Raw genomic sequence first — 17,236 nt, forward strand, 5'->3', positions numbered from 1 at the left:
CTGCTGCCCAGGGCTTTCTAAGCAAGTGCAGTTACCAGAACAGGATAATTTTTTTAAGTGTTTATCTTGCATCAGTCACAAGCTCTCCAAGTGAAATACCTTATGCTCCGAGAGAAGATTTATGAAACTTCTTATACCTCTATTCTGCACGTAGGAATGCACGCATGCCATGCACCCACGTCTGGAAATTCTAACAAGCAGTGTCCGTTGGTCTGCACATGCTCAGTAGGTCTCCTCGTGCTCCTGACCGAGGGCATAAGAAGCAGTGCGGGCTGATGTCTCTTCAGTTCCTTCATACCACTGCTGACCAGAGTTGGAATCCTATGTCTGCAGATTTCTGCAGTTTTTCTGATAGAACCTGTAACTTGATTTGTAAATAGTTTTATACTTCATAGCTTTTATATTAGTACAGCTAGAGTTTTATAATATAATTAATATACCTCATTTTCCCCCATACTGGGGACTGCCTGCCCATGGTCTGGGCCTATGCCCAGAATCCCGGTGTTCAAGAATTGTATCTCCTGGCCTTGCACTTTCTCTGTGAGTGAGGATCACAAACACTGCCTCTATTGCTTGGGTGAGATGCATGTCTCTGCAAAGTGCAGTATTTGTTGCTCTTGAGTTTCATCTAAGGAAACACCTTATGGAGAAGGCTATAAGCCCCATACTGATTCAGGCCAGGGAGATCCCCTGTTCATTGGCCTCAACAGATGAGGAGCACCCCCACTACCCCAAGTATGAGCTTAGAAGCGGAGTCTGCAGCTCCTAAGCCCAAGGGCTTTCTATGAGAGTACATGCACACTCACAATTGCAAGGACAGATCCCCATCCAGGACCATCCACAAAAGACGCGATCCCTCCCTGAGCCTGTCGCGTGCAGTTGAGCCTTCACGCGTCAATCCTAAGGACCAGCACCACTGAAAACCTCCAGGCTAGAGGGAAAAGAACTGCCAGTTCCATTGGTGATGCCAGCTCCGAAACACAAGGACCGTCACCACCGGTTCCATATAGCAGTGCAGGTCCACACTCATCGTCGGTACCAGCTTGCTTGTCCAAGGACCATACTACCTCCTCAGGTGTGCTAGAACCATTGGTCCCAACTGCAAAACCCCCTAGACACCAGGACATATGGAGTCTCTCGCAGTCTCCCATCATCTCCAGCCCAGCACTCCTGAGGAACATTATTACCCCCAAGGATGATACTACTTCAGCGTCTCAGAAAGTGCCTCATCTCCAACCATCAGGAAGGCGTGCCCCAGAAACTGCACCACTATCCAAGCTGCATACCTTCCAGATGCTCAGATCTCTTTTAACAGACAACCTCAGCAGGCACTTCTCTATGGACTATTAGTGGGAGATTCACGACTCTGTCCTGGAGAAATATTCACTAAGTGAAGTACACCTCAATGGGATCTCTTTGTGTCCCAAATGAACAGAAAACTTCCAGAGGAGCTATGGGCCACAGCTCCGAGGGTGACACTCTCCTTTCGTCATGGACAAACGATCTCAGGTATGCCTTTCCTCCCATTCCCCAACTACCACACTTCCTGAGAAAGATCCGTCACAACTGTCCATGAAAGTTGCATTCTTAGTTGATATCGCATTGGCCAGGAGGGTGAGCGAGTTGGGACCCCTCAAGGCAGACCCTCTTTACATGGTTTGTCACAGGGAAAAGGTATCCATTTGCCTTCATTCTAAGTTCCTCCTTCCAAAACCCCACACTTTTTCCAAAGAGAGAAGACTTCATTCCCTGTATGTCAATTGTGCCCTGCAAAGCACCCAACCTATCAGAAAATCAGCAAGACTTTTTCTCGCCATAACAAAAGGTCACGAGGTCAAGCAGTATCCTTTCAGAGAATCTCTACGTGGATTTCTGGGTGCATCATCAAGTGCAACAGGTTAACAGACATACCTCGTCCTGACAGAGTCAGGGAACACTTTACAAGGGCACAAGCCGCCTCTACAGCATCCCTGCAGGATATTCCAATACTAAACATAGGCAGAGCAGCCACCTGGAGCTCCATCCACATGTTTGCTAGGCTTACACACTCGTTCAGGCCTCTGCTATGGATGCAATATTGGGAATTACAGTACTGAAAGCATCTTTGCTGCCGGCTTCCTCATATCACCCTCCAGTCTGAGCAGTGCTTGACAACGACCCACATGTGGAATACACATAGGGACCAGTACTCAAAGAAGAAATGGAGTTTACTTACCTATAACTGGAAGTCCTTTGAGATATGTGGTCCCCATCTGTATTTCACTACCTGCCCTCCATCCCCTCTGCTTCGGATCCTATTGGATTCATGGTAAGAAGAGGAACCGGAGAGGCGTCGGATCGCGCTGCCTTTTATGCCCTTGTTCGGAAACATGAGGAGATTTACTGAGCATCTGCAGGCCAACAGACACTGCTTGTTAGAATGTCTGGACTCCAGAGCATGGCACACGTGCATACCCATGTGTGGGATACAGATCATAGAATCATAGAATATCAGAGTTGGAAGGGACCTCTGGAGGTCATCTAGTCCAACCTCCTGCCCAGAGCAGGACCAATCCCCAACTAAATCATCCCAGCCAGGGCTTTGTCAAGCCTGACCTTAAAAACTTCTAAGGAAGGGGATTCCACCACCTCCCTAGGTAACACATTCCTAGTGAAAACGTTTTTCCTAATATCCAACCTAAATCTCCCCCACTGCAACTTGAGACCATTACTCCTTGTCCTGTCATGGACATGAGGACCACACGTCTTGAAGAACTTCCAGATACAGGTAAATAAATTCCATTTCCCATCATTCAAAAGCAATGGTAATGTCTGTGTTTGCTGATATTTGGTGGAGGAAATAGAAACCAGGAGAAAAGGTATAAAATGCTTACATGACTTCTAACCAGGCCAGAATATGAGAAATGACTCATTCCACACACCCCCTCGTATTCTAGATTTCATTAAAGTATTAAATCAAATATGGGGGAAATTCCTTTTTACTGTATTTTTTGGAAAAATGCATTCCTTTCTAACGGGACTGAACTGGTCTTACAGTAAGGCTGAGTATTTCAATAATGGGCCATTTAAATGGCATAATTCAGGAAACTATTGAATTGAACTGTTCTGTATGCTGCTGAGAGCCATAATTGCTAGCATGAGTTTTGAATTATGATAGGAGATTAAAGTTGTTAATGTAAATCACTAACACTGACCCTTTAAAAATATATAGGTTGTAGTCCTATTGAAATCAAAAGTGAATCACTTTTCTTGATTTCTATAGAAGCAGGGTCAAATCCATGCTGTAATTAACCAGGAGCAAATTCCAAATAAAATGGGGGTCGAGTCTCTTTAATATGATGACTAATATTCTGAAACTGAACCAGATTCCTTTTCCAGCTTCCTGATTCCTGGTTCATGTTTCCTAATTCCCTGTCTTCAGCATGATTCAACTGGCCCTTGGATCATGTGGTCAGAGGCACAAGATAAATATACAAATGGATAAATGGAAAGGCTTTTATTCTAATTTTATTTAGGGCCCAGTTCTGCTGTTGATTTAAGTGAGACAGGATTGGGCCCTTAATGGGAACAGCTACAATATAAACTCTTTCATATGTAAATAAGTAACTGGGATTTCATAATACATGTCATTCACAAAAGTAATGCTCTGTTCAACATCTCCAGTGAGTCCAGACCTGTAATTTAGTACACTGCAATGAAATAACCTATACATTGCTAAAATACGCACCAGGGACTAGAGAACTAGAAGCCTGGGAAACACAAACACAACAAAATAGACATAAAAACAGAGAATTGGGACTGGAAATGGTGAGGGGAAAATGTACTTGCAAATTGGGAAATGGAAGCCAGGGATCTGATTGAGTTGGGAACTAGGGGATGCAAGGGCAAATATATCTAATTTGGAAATGATAGGATGAAAACTGTGTGGATGGGCCTGCAAAATAGAAATTGTGAGCCAGGAAGAACAATGAGCAGGGGACGCGGAGTTGTAATCCAGAAACAAGTAAGACCTAGTAGATGGAAATCAGGATTTGGTGGCCTTGCACATTGTGACATCCACAGATTTGCAAAGATAAAGGTCAGACTAAGATTTTTAGTGGTTATTCATGGTTTGGAATGTTATCTGTGCCACCCTAGCAGGTTCTGCAGGCAAAGAATAGGAGATGGAAGAAATGTAGTCTATAAATTGTGACCCTTCTGCCTGAGGATCGGTGTTAAAATTGCAGATTAGCCATGACATACAGCAAAAGAGCATCCAAAACATTTAAACTGAGTTTACCCGCGGTTTTTGTACTATCTTAACTCTTTCATTTGGAGCTGTGGTTTTATTATTGAAATAGTTACACTGGGACACCCCCTACTGTAGTTGCAATTATAGCGGCTTAAAGGTGACTTAGACCCATATATTTTGTTCCCTTAAATTTATAGGAATAAACCCTATTGGCATAGCTGCATGATGGGTTTGTAACCTTGTAACTACTGAGATTTCCAACCGAAATAGTTAAAGCAGTGCAAAAACTGTGTATAGACCAGCTTTTAGTGAAGCAGGAAACATATTCTGCCAGACCATCTGCACTGCCAACTACTATTAGAATTTTATTCCAGTTCAAGAAAAGGAATCCACATAATCCTTAGAATCACAAAGGAAACAACGCTACCTTTATAGAACTTATAAGAATCCATATTTAGTTCCCCAGGCCACCATGAGGCTGAGATGAGATAACATAGAAAGAGGTTAGGGTTGAGGATGTTGCTTTAGAGGTGCCAACCAAACGTTCACCCTCCTGTTACACGTAGCGGTATTTGAGTGATCTCTGTGCTGTTTGGGCAATATCTATCTTGTAGAAGTAGTAGTGGTGATTTTCAATAAAATTATGTCCGAGACTAGTTATAGGGATTCTGTCTTTTCATTACGTGTGTATCCCACACCTAGCACAATGGGGGGTTTAATCCCTGATTGTGGCCTTGTTGTGCTATGGCAATACAAATAGATAATAAGTCCATATATTGATTATGAATCATGTTTATTCCAAATTTTAACTGTTTTCAAGCTCACAAACTAACCCCAATGGCCACTAAGATATTTGTCATTCATGAAATATTTGGAGTAGCCTTCAGCCTTTGGGTTGCTTGCAAAATGTTCATTATTTGTGCTGAGTGATTGGTTTCCTAAAGCATATAGTATTGTTTCCAGTCCCTAGATAGCTATTTAATGGTAGGATGGTGTGTAGCATAGTGAATTATTCATTTCCTGGCATGAATCTGAATCTGAATAAGCCCTTCATGTTTTAAAATCAGTGAATCTTTTGGAATTCTTGAACCTTTTCACAAATACCCCATGGTTACTCAAGAACTAACAGATAATCACTGATACAAATCTTCCTTCCCCATCAGCAGCCCCAAATGATAGAGACTCAAACTTCAAAATGTTTGAGTTTATTTTTTTTAAATGTGTACACAAAATTAGAGGAACGCTGTCAGTAAATGTAGGCTGATTATTTAAGCAAACTTAATATTGTTGCCTTCTGGAGGGGAATTAATCTAATCCATCTATGTAGCTCCCATCACCGTAGCATGTAAAAAAGGAAATTAATAGATGTTTCCTCTAAATTCTAAACATCTGTCTAGGAAAATAATAATCCAGCCTTTCTAATTATTACATTTTGTTTTGTTTTTCTCCTGTATTGAAATGTGTGGGCCAAATTCTTACCTCATCTATGCCCTTGTGCAATTCCTATTAAAACCAGTTGACACCCTTGTTTTGTTGTTATGTATTTATATCGTGGTAACACCTAGAAGACCCATTGTGCATGGAGCTGTACACAGGAGTAAAGCAAAGACAATCCCTGCCCCAGAGAGCTCACGATCTAGCATTATGACACAGTTCAACAGGTGGATAATGACACATTACGTTAGCAGTGATCCTACTGGGATCCAGGAAGTGTAGGTTAGCAGTGATAGAAGGGACATTCAGTTGTCTTGGAGGTGGAGGAGAGATGGGAGACATTGGTGAAAGTGTTTGCGGTTCAAACCTAGGATCTAATGGATTTGATGGTTGTCTGCAATGCCAGCCCAGCTCTGCACTCTGTCCCTAATCTGCAAAGCATTTAACCATGTGCTTAGCTTTAGGCATCAGTATATGTTCCATGGATTTAAATGGGACCTAAGCAGATGCTTAACTTTCAACATATGCTTAAGTGTTGTGCTGAATAGGGATGGCCTTAAGCATGTTAAACAATCAATGTGTAAGCACCTAGAGAATAATAGGGTTATAAGGAATAGCCAGCACTGATTTGTCAAGAACAAATCGTGTCAAAAAAACCTACTTCTTCCTTTGCCATGGTTACTGGCCTAGTGGATAAGGGGGAAGTAGTAGATGTGATATATCTTGATTTTAGTAGGGCTTTTCACATGAAGTTCTTAAAAGTAAACTAGGGAAATGCTGTCTAGGAGAAATTACTGTAAGGCAGGTGCACAACTGGTTAAAAGACTGTACTCAAAGAGTAGTTATCAAAGGTTCGCTGTCAGACTGGAAGGGCATATGTAATGGGGTCAGTCCTGGGTCTGGTGCTATTCAACATTTTCATTAGTGAGTTGGATAATGCAGTGGAGAGTATGTTTATAAAATTTGCAGATGACATCAAGCTGAAAGGGATTGCAAGCATTTTGGAGGATAGGATTAGAATTCAAATGACCTTGACAAATTGGAGAATTGGTCTGAATTCAACAAAATGAAATTCAATAGAGCCAAGTGCAAAGTACTTCACTTAGGAAGGAAAAAATCAAATGCACAGTTACAAAATGGGGAATAACTGGCTCGGCGGTAGTACTGCTGAAAAGGATCTGGGGGTTATTGTGGATCACAAATTGAATATGAGTCAACAATGTGATGCAGTTGAAAAAAAGGCTAATATTCTGGGGTGTATTAGCAGAAGTGTCTGTACGTAAGACATTGGAAGTAATTGTCCTGCTCTACTTGGCACTGGTGAAGCCTCATCTGGAGTAGTGTGTCCAGTTCTGGGCACCACACTTTTGGAAATATGTGGACAAATTGCAGAGAGTCTAGAGGAGAGCAACAAAAATTGTAAAAGGTTTAGAAAAACTTTAAAAGAATTGGGCATGTTTAGTCTTGAGAAAAGCAGGCTGAGGTAGGACCTGATAAGTCTTCAAATATGTTAAGGGCTGTTATAAGGAGGACTTTGGTCAATTGTTCTCCATGTCCACTGAAATTAGGGCAGGAAGTAATGGACTTAATCTGCAGGAAGAGAGATTTAGGTTAGATATCAGGAAAAACTTTCTCACTGTAAGGGTAGTTAAGCTCTGGAACAAGCTTCCAAGGGAGGCTGGGAATCCCCGTCACTGGAGGTTTCTAAGAACAGGTTGAACAAACACCTGTCAGGGATGATCTAGGTTTACTTGGTCCTACCTCAGTGCAAGGGGGTGGACTAGATGACTCCTCAAGGTCCCTTCCAGCCCCACAATTCTTCGATTCTATCTGCTTAGATGCTTTGCTGAACTGGAGTCTCAGCAAGGCGTGTGCTTTACTTTAAACATATGAATAGTCCTTTAGGTTTCAGTGGGATACTTATGTGCTTAAGTATCTTGCTGAATCGGGACCTGCATCCCTAACAATAGTGTTGTTGTGTCATACAGAGATCAGCAGACATCTGTGTGGCCTTGTGAATGGATCTGTGTTTTTATGTGGTTTCGCAAGCCGCTGTTTACAGGTGTCCTGCTTCCCTCTCTGTGGGAGTCAGCAGGGGGGGCAGGAGTTAAACAACAACCCCAGTTTTCATTCATTCATTGCCTTAACAGTAGCAGTGGGTCTGAGCCACAAAGCTCTGATTTCAGACACCTGATCTGGGATGGGTGCCTGGCTCTGGCGTGTTGCTGCAGGCTCACTCCTGATTATTAAGAGACGTTTTTCCTTAAAGGCAGACTGCATGGAGGATTCTGTCTGAAACCAAAACTAAAAAGAAAAGACCAGTTTGGTGTTGTGAAGCCCATCCTGGAGGGTTGTGTCAAGTGACAGCACTCCATGGGGAGAACCAGGATGTGTTGTGTGCCCAGGGAGATGTATTGCAGCTCAGAGCAAGAGCAGCTTACCTAAGCACCATCCCTTGGAGCAAGGCAGTGTCCCCACACTGCAGCCAGCCAGCTCGACTGGCTGGTGTGTCAGTGGTGGAGACAGATTGAAACAGAAGAGGGAGCTCTCATTGTACCAGTCAAGGAGGAGGGGGAGCTGCTTGGAGGCACTGCTCCCTTAAACTAGGGGTGGCAAAAATCACCCTTTTAACAGAGTATGGGGAGATGTTGCCTTGTCCCTCCCTTTTACCTTAACCCTTGGCCCTCTTCCGCCCATTTCGCCCTGTTTGGAGTGGCTTGTAAACAAAAGGGGCCTAGCAGGAAGCCGACCCTGTGCTCAGGAGAGCACAAGGACTCCTGGGTGGAGCACAACAAGCAGGCTTCTTGCACCCTCTGTCCCCCCTCACCAGTACAAAGGTCAGACATAGCCTAGCCTACCATAGAAAGAGCAAGGTTAATATGAGGCTGCACTAGACACACAAGAAAGATCATCAGTGTTAGTTAAATGTGGGTGGGGAATCATTAGGCAAAGAGATCTTACTTCCCAGCTGCAAGTAGTGGGCCATATTCTGTTCCTGTTCCAGGCAAACAACTCCCTTTGATATCAATGAGGGGTTTCAGTGCGGGATACATTGTAATTTTACAAAAGGATTTGACCCAGCCCTTCTGGATTTTGGAACAAATTTATTGCAGGTGTGACTAGGTGCTTTTGTGCATCCATATAACAAATAACAGCATGGACAAAAGATACAGCTGCCTGTCCATTAGTGTCCTTTAGTCTTGAGCTGGAGGGGCTTCAGCTGAGTGTGAGGGAGGAGTCTGCTCTCTCTGCCTCCTTCAGTCCTTGGTGCCTCTGCTTAGATTACTGCAGCAGCAAGCTGTTAGTTTGTGTCAACTGCAGTGGTGATCTTTGTGATGCGGACATTTGTTCACTGCCGGATGGGCTGAGATTCACCGACTCATTTCACACAGGCCACCAAGCAGTCACCGGATGACAACACTTTTCAAAACCTAGTGTTGTGTTAATTCAACTAGTGAACTAGAGGGAAAGTCTCCAAGGCCTATTACCAACTCCTGAGCCAGTCATTCTGTACCTAATAAATTGGTAGCCCTGTTCATAAAGGACATGCAAGGGAAACCTAGCAAGAAAAGAAATGAAACATGAATCAACCTTAATCATAGATCAATAGTGGAGTTTTTAACGTTTTCCAAGGAACTTCCACATTGGCTAGGATTGATGGTTATACACACGTCTTTGTTGTAGGCCTGGCACATGCAATCTAAATTAGGGAGGGTCTTTTGGCCAGGAAGTCATAACAGGCTACAGCTGGTCTTTAAAAATTACTTCCCAGAACTGTCTTTTGGAATATTTCCCATCATCTTGGAAATTCTCTAACCCAAAGAAAGCTTGGTTCTCTAGGTGAGTGCTTGTAGCCAACCGACTTGTATTGCTTAGATGGAGGAGCCGATTGCCTCCAGGGATTGAAGCTTGACACAGCGACCTGACTAACCTGGCAGCTAAGGAGTGCGTAATGCTTTGAAGAAGTGGGACCTCAGACAAATTTGAAAAGATTTGGTCTGACTTTTTAGAAATCTTCAGTTTAATTCCTAGTGTAAGGAAACCTAGGTATGATTTTCCTTTCCCCTCCCTGTCCCCTTTGCTTTCCCTCTCTTTCCATTGATTTGTTATTTATGGGGAGGTTCCTTTATTTGGGCGGGGGTCAAAAATATAAATTAGAAAGAGAAAAGAAAAGAAAAAGGAAATGAAGCATGAAAATGTCTTGCAAAGGCACTTATGTTTTGGAAAGAACCTTCACTGGGGGGGTTGCTGTCCTGGGAGGTTATTTTGTGGGGAAAACAGCTAGGCACAAAGGTAAGGCAGTAACAAGGGAACTTTTCTTGATTCTTTCAATTTCCGCTTTCTCCTTTCTGGAGCTATTTGTTTGAATAGTTACCTTGCTCGTATTGCACAAAATGCAAGAAGAATGAGGAAAATTGATGGCAATGTGTCTCTTCACCACTTCCTCCATAGCTGCCTGTGGTGCATTTAGCAGCCAAAGAAAGTACGGTCAATGTGTATCAAAACAAGGTGCAGACCATAGAAATGTCTTCCCTAAAAACAGTGATTTTTTTTTAAACAATATTTGTTTTTCCTACAACCAAATGAAGCTGACTGGGTTTTTCAGATTCTTTCTTTTATTGACTAGTCACTTTCTTTCTAGATGCTTGTGTGATTCTCCTCTCAAAGGGAAATGATCCAATTTTTGTGTTTACAATAGAATTTAGTGCTGGGAAAACGTGATGAACTGGTAACTCTGGAGAATGAAGTCCACTGTTTATCCAGAGTCAGCATGAGCAGCCCTAGAGAAAGCTCCCCCCGCCCCATCCCTGCCAACGTACCCCAGCCCCACCGTGGAATCTCCCACCTCTAGTGGGGACAGCATAATTTGGTATCCATTGTTGTTTTCTAAGGGGATGTCTTTACTGCAGTCCGAGCTGTAGACATGCCGGAGCTGGCTGTGATGTAGGTAGCTCAATACTAGTGAAGCCAGGAGAGTGCAGGTGCACCCTGGACCCGGTGTCTGTACTTCAGTAGCTAGATTGTGCTGCTGCAGCTTTACCTCTAGTTTATTGGCATTACCCCAGCTAGCTTGGATCCAGCTATGTCTACACATGCTGCAGTCCCATCTCTGATTGCAGTTAAACATAGCCTAAGCGTGAAGAGTGCAAGGCGCTGCATAGACCAATAAGACGTTGTACTTGCCCAAGGAGCTTGCAGTCTAAGGGCTCGGTTCAAGATTGTCTTACTCCCTTTATTGGATATATACTCCTCTGGTTGGTTTTTTTTTCTTTTTGAAATTACTTTTAAGTACATTCATCTTTGCTGTTTTAAAATTATTATGTTCAATCAACAATTAGGGTGGATAAGTTACTGCCACAGGCACTAGATTAGGAGGAGATGAGGTAGAAAAAGGGAGGCGGTAGAGTATGGCTGAGGACAAAAGGTGAGAGGGAAGGAGAATTTGGGTCACTGGAATGGGAGTGGTGGAGCAGAGGAAGGGAATAGGTGAGATGAGGAAACTGGTGTGGGGTAGGGATCATGAGGCGCTGTGGTGCGACACATTAGGCTGCTGCATTAAATTGGCAACAGTGGCCTAGTCAACCACAGGGATCTGTGCTGAGGTGGTCAGTTGAGTTAGAATTGTGACTTTTTTCTGCGATGCGTACCTGTCTACAGGGAACTGGCTTGATACTATCAACTCATTTCAAAAAGGGTATTGAACAGCTGTCAGATGACAAGAAGTAAGGAAAAAATATTTTCGTTTCAAGTTTCCCGGGGGTTCTAATAAATAATAGAGTTAGTCAATAAAAGGACGCAAAATCGCACACGTCTCTCCTTCTTGCCCCCTGCCCTTTTTTTTTATTTTGGTTTGAAATTTCATTAAAATTTTGAGAACCAAAAAATTCAACCAGCTCTAAGTTAGTTAAAAAATGTTGATGGGAGATTTCAGAAAAATTGAATCAAAGTTTGTCCTTATTTTGTTCCCCTAAATTTCATTAAAATGTTGAAGGTGGAACAAATTCAACCAGGTCTATAAATAACAGTAAGGGAGATGGGCGAAAGAATGTGTAAATATGAATAATACCTTGACAGTGGCTCTTTAAAAGCTTTAAATTACATGTAATGCATATATGCACTTAATGTAATACATTTGTTTTTGAGAGAGTTGGAGAAGAAGAGTCTTGTGCACTGAAAATTATTGTGGTGTTAAAAGGGTAGTTTTATCCCCCAGGACTGTGGAAGTCCCTTGTTTCTTTGGGATGTTTTGATTCCTTCAGCAGGTGTACTGTGGGTGTCACACTGACATCAGTGAAGCTTCATGTATGTAGCTAAAAGATAGGGTGACCAGACAGCAAGTGTAAAAAACTCGGACGGGGGTGGGGGGTAATAGGACCCTATATAAGAAAAAGACCCAAAAATCTCGACTGTCCCTATAAAATTGGGACATCTGGTCACCCTATTAAAGGGAGAACTTGGCCCATTGAGTCTACTAGAGATGTTCAGGAGTTTTTGTTTCTTCTTCATTTTTTACCCACCTAAATTAGAAAAATTGTAACCAGCTCTTTTACAAGTTAAAAACTTTGACGAAAATTTTGAGAGAATTGTTTCCTCCTCTCCAAATAAAAAAACTGGAATTTTTTTTGTTTGTTTGTTTACAAATGTGAAAAATTTCACCCTGCGCTCTAATTTATTTCTTAAGGACGAAGGACTTTCTGCTTAGGAATATTAGGATACATGCTAATGATAGTAAGACATTTAATTGTACTTTGAATGCCAACAAACATTATTTTTATTATTTAAAACTTTTTATTAAGGCAAAGTTACAATAAAATGTTAACATAACACACTGTACCTTACTTATAACTTACTCAAAATCAGATTAATATTCGAAGAACTTGGCTAAAGAGCAGCCTTTCTCCTCCAAGTACTCTTACAAGGGTGATCAAATTTCTAAATATTCATCTACTTTTTGGTGCTTCTCTTGAGTACATACTTGGTGTGGAAGCTTTTCCATTACAAGGATAGACCATATTTTACTATACCACAATTCCTTAGGAGGAGAAGTCACATCTTTCCAATAATGTGAAATTCAAAGTCTTGCTGCTAACAATAATGTATCATTCTGCACCTTTCCTAAAATAGGAGCCATTACAAAGTCAACATTTATCAAGGTTCCCACACAGTGATGTTTGCAATATTGCAGATTTCTTCTACTCTTATGTAGAGAGTAATACCTGACATGTAATGCTATGGGAGCGACTGGTAAATATAGACTTCTTAATGGTGAACAAGCTGTACCAAATGTAAATGATAAAATATACTGCTAATGAAGCAAAATGTCAGTACGGTTCACACATGCCATGATGATAATGGCCACGTTCGTAGAAATACCAAGATAGAATAAGCAGTATTGTCCCCCCTTCTTCCCCCCAAAATGAAAGGTCAAAGATGTAGAGACTGCAGAATTATCTTACACTCGAGTAGAGTGGCCACACTGTGAAATAACACTCAAGCTGCACAGTGTGGTTGTGTTAGCGGCTGATGAGTTGCGGTCGCTCAAGCTTTATACCTCCTGTCAGGCCAGCCAGCTCGAGTTAACGGCATCACAACACTCGAGTTATGGGCATTTGTGTTTGGATGGGATTTGAATTTAGGGCAACAGTTAATTCTGTGGTGAACACGAGTCCACAGAGTTAAGGAAGGAGACCCATTAATCCATATCAGTCATAATATGTCAGCAATATTCTTAACAAACAGCACAAGGTGGGATTTTCAAAAAGCTTGATGACTTTAGAACACAAGTCCTGTTGAAAGTCAGCGGGATATGTGCTCCTAAGTCACTTAAGAAACACTTAAATGCTTTTGAAAATCCCATCCATAATTGATTATGAATGGCAATCTATTTGAAGAAATGGTTTCCAAATGCAGATTTGCCCTCTGTATCTATATTTGGGTCTCTGAATATAGCAGTGACCACAGTCACCAAAAGTATCTCTAGGACCCATCGAAAGTCAATCCTTTGCTGGACAATACTTATTTCCTGAGTTGATATTGAAAGCGCAATAATCAAAATGGTTACTTTGGCAAAAATGCTTCTTTTGCCTATAGGGCTACTGTACCGGAGCTTTCATCATGGTCCTGAGACTGTAAGCAGCCAGTGAACCAATAATTGACCAGTTGTTGGACTGGCTGCATGACCTTTACTGGAGAGCTGTAAGGTGTGTGTGGCCAGATGTTTACAATCTGCATGACCTGTACTGGAAGGCGGTTAAGAATGAGTCAGTTAGTCCCATGTAGGTTGTTCACAGAGATGGGTAATTGTTTCCATCGCCGTCAGCTGTTGCAATCTCACCTGCAAGTTTCTGCTGGATGAAAATGCCAGTTCACTAGCACAGAAATTGTGAGTGCGTCCAGATTAGAATTCCAGAATGCTGGCTCACAGCTTGTGGGTGCGTGCCAAAGTGCTCCGTCACCGCATGCAAGAGCTGAAGGGTGAATGCCAAAGTACTGGTTCACAGTTGGCAAAAGCTTCCAGCCAAGAACCAGGACTCTGGCACAGAAGGACCTCTCTGAACGTCGGTGTTCCCATCTGTAATAATATTTGCAGGATTCGCAGGTGGGTTGTAAGGTTTAGTTGACCAAAATTTGTACAGGGCTTTGAATTCCAAGGCCTGGAGGCTATAGAAGGGTGAAACATTCTTATTCCTATCCCTGAGCCCCACTTAAGGTTTCTGCAGGCAGAAATATGGTTAGTGATTCCCTGGTGGGTGACAAACAATTTTAAATGATAAAGCGCATGGCTACTAAACCCTTTTACGTAGTAGGTTTTCATGGAATGGGGCAATTGGCTGGGGATCGTCAGTGTGTTACGTTCACAATGCGCCTTCTCACAGCTTTTGCAAATGTAGGCTCTTTGGTTGTCCACTACAGATTTTAAACACCCTGCACCTATGCTAGCAGGGTGATTCCCATTGACTTCAGTAAGAGTGTCCTTGAGTAAAGGACTGAGTAAAAGTATAGTAAGGACCTCAGGATTTGGACATGCACTAAGACTAGAAAAATGTCACAGTAAAGAATAAACTCTACAATAAAGAAACCTCCTTCCAGGGAAAGGGGAGGGTACAGTGATTTATAGCCTCTAGATACAGACAGGTATGTGTGTAATGGTGGAGACAAGGAGAGGAGGGGTATAAAGAGGGAAAAGAAAGTGAGACAGAGCTGGGGAGAAATTCTTGCAATCCATCGAGCACCATCCCCAAAGCATGCGTCTAAATGCAGGACTGTCTGGGGAAACTCCAGCTATGATCTAATGGAGCTGAGCCTGTTTGACTTCAGAACAGTTATATACACTTCACCAAGGCTGTACGTGCCCCTGTATGTGAGAGTATTTTACCTTGCTCTTTACAGCTTGGTGTAGCTGTGGTGGGAAAATCCATCCTACCTGACATGCTACGTAGGACCTTTCACCTACTTTTCTAATGGGGGCAAACACCTTTTAATTTGATTTATGCTCAATATTGTTGAGCAGTTGCTCAGAACCAGTCTACCCACCTGTTAAATGCAAACAGAGACAAAGTTGCAATTAAATGAAAAACTCTGACGGTGCCAAGATTCTAAGTCAGCTAACTGTGCTCTGTCCACTTCCAGGTGGTTTAAAGTACATTTAGCAGGAGTTTGGTGGATCAAGGAGTATACAAGACCTTTTTGTTTCTAAATTCCCAGTTTGACTTTTGCTAAGGATGACAGTGAATAAAAGCTGTTATCTTTTGATAGTTAATTGAGTTCTATAAGAAGTGACTCAGGCACGGATTCAAGACTGCATCTAAATATAAGTAAAGCCGAGCGTGCGTTTAAGTGCTGTCTTGAATTGGGACTCCTACCGTCAGACTCCAATTCCTGGCAGAGTGAGGTCGACATTGTACTATCGCAGTCACAAGGCTATAGCCTCAGTCCCTACTTCATTTGATCACAGCCAGGAACTGGAAGGAATTGTTTTCTGTTATGTAGCATCACACAGCTAGCCAGGAGCATTGTGACATATTTTAGTACCTTAATTTAATGAACATTCATTTTAGTTTTTATTTCATATTCCTCTTGTTCGGTTATTCATTTGTAGCCATAGCAATTACAGAATGTTCTGTTGATAGTATATATATTTATTTATTTAGATTATTTTCTAGGGCTTAAGTGCTTTACGCTTTGCAAAATACAAATGCATGTATAAACGTGTAGAGCCTGATTCTTTGCATATTGAGCTTGAGTAAAGCTTGCAGAATTGGACAGGGATGGTGTCCCTCGCCTCTGTTTGCTAGAAGCTGGGAATGGGCAACCGGGAATGGATCACTTTATGATTACCTGTTCTATTCATTCCCTCTGAAGCACAGGGCATTGGCCACTGTCAGAAAACAGGATACTGGACTAGATGTACCTTTTGGTCTGACCCAGTATGGCCATTATGTTTTTATGACCTTTAAAATCATCTTTAAAGGTTTATAAATACTTATAGACTTTCATATTCATAAATAACTAACAAACAACTCCCCCAAATAATAATTAATACTAATAATACCTAGCTCTTATATAGCACTTTTCATCCATAGATCTCAAAGTGCTTACCAGAGGAGCTCAGTATCATTATCCCCACAATACAGCTGGGGAAACTTAGGCACAAAGAGGGAAGTGATTTGCCCAAGGTCACCAAGCAAAGCAGTGGCAGGGCAAGGAATTGAATGCAGGTCTCCTGAGTCCCATGCCAGTGCCAGATCTAGTAGGCCACACTACCTCCTCAAGTTATAACAACCATAAAATCACCATCAACAACACTAAATATCCTTCCCCACCCCAAACACCCAAGGAAAAAGTGAGTTTTGCACCTGTATACTATGGCATCTACAATATACAGACGGTCAGATTTTGCTCTCTGGCACACTATGATTGTACCTTTCAAGTGTTGCTCATTTCAAGGGACATCATTCTTTTTAGATCTAAAGTGAGTGAAGTTGCACACCAGTTTGGTGTCCCTTCACTTTTATTATGGACACTTATGTACATCAGTAATCATGAATGCGAGATGCTAGATATTGGCATCTTTATCTAATCTGTTTAACTACTCATGGGGGGAATTCTGCTCTACTGCGCGTGCACAGAATTCATGTCCCTGCAGATTTCTTTGGCTTCGCTGAAGAAAAATGACTTTCTGACAGGAAAGCAAAGGGAAGCTGCAAGAGAAGTCACACACCACTCCCTAGAAGTGCAGGTACAACGTTTCAGGCACCCAGAGCAGCCGGTGGAGAGGTAAATCACCACGGGGCTGGAGACACCCCAACCAGTGCCTCCTACCCTGAGCGGGGATCAGCTGCTACTCCCAGCTGGGCTGGAGGCAGGAGAGGATGGGACATGCTCTTCCCCTGCAAGAGTGACTGGGGCTGTGTCAGACCCACCCCCCGAAACCTTCCCCAGCTTCAGGAAGCTCATCATCCTCCCTTGCTTCCTGCCCCCATCACTCCTCAGCGGCGGGGGAGAGGGGTCACTGTATAGGGAGCTGCTCTCCCATACTCCCAACCCCCATGCATCTGGACCTTCCATACT

The 17,236-nt window shown here is 42.5% G+C and overlaps 1 protein-coding gene across 1 annotated transcript in view; it reads left to right on the top strand.

Annotated features, from left to right (window-relative positions):
* Positions 1-17,236, top strand: part of LOC122463515 — a 103,783-nt gene that overhangs the window by 62,998 nt on the left and 23,549 nt on the right. The window lies entirely within an intron of this gene.

The sequence above is a fragment of the Chelonia mydas genome, chromosome 22, assembly GCF_015237465.2.
Source record: "Chelonia mydas isolate rCheMyd1 chromosome 22, rCheMyd1.pri.v2, whole genome shotgun sequence".
Classification (NCBI taxonomy): domain Eukaryota; kingdom Metazoa; phylum Chordata; order Testudines; family Cheloniidae; genus Chelonia; species Chelonia mydas.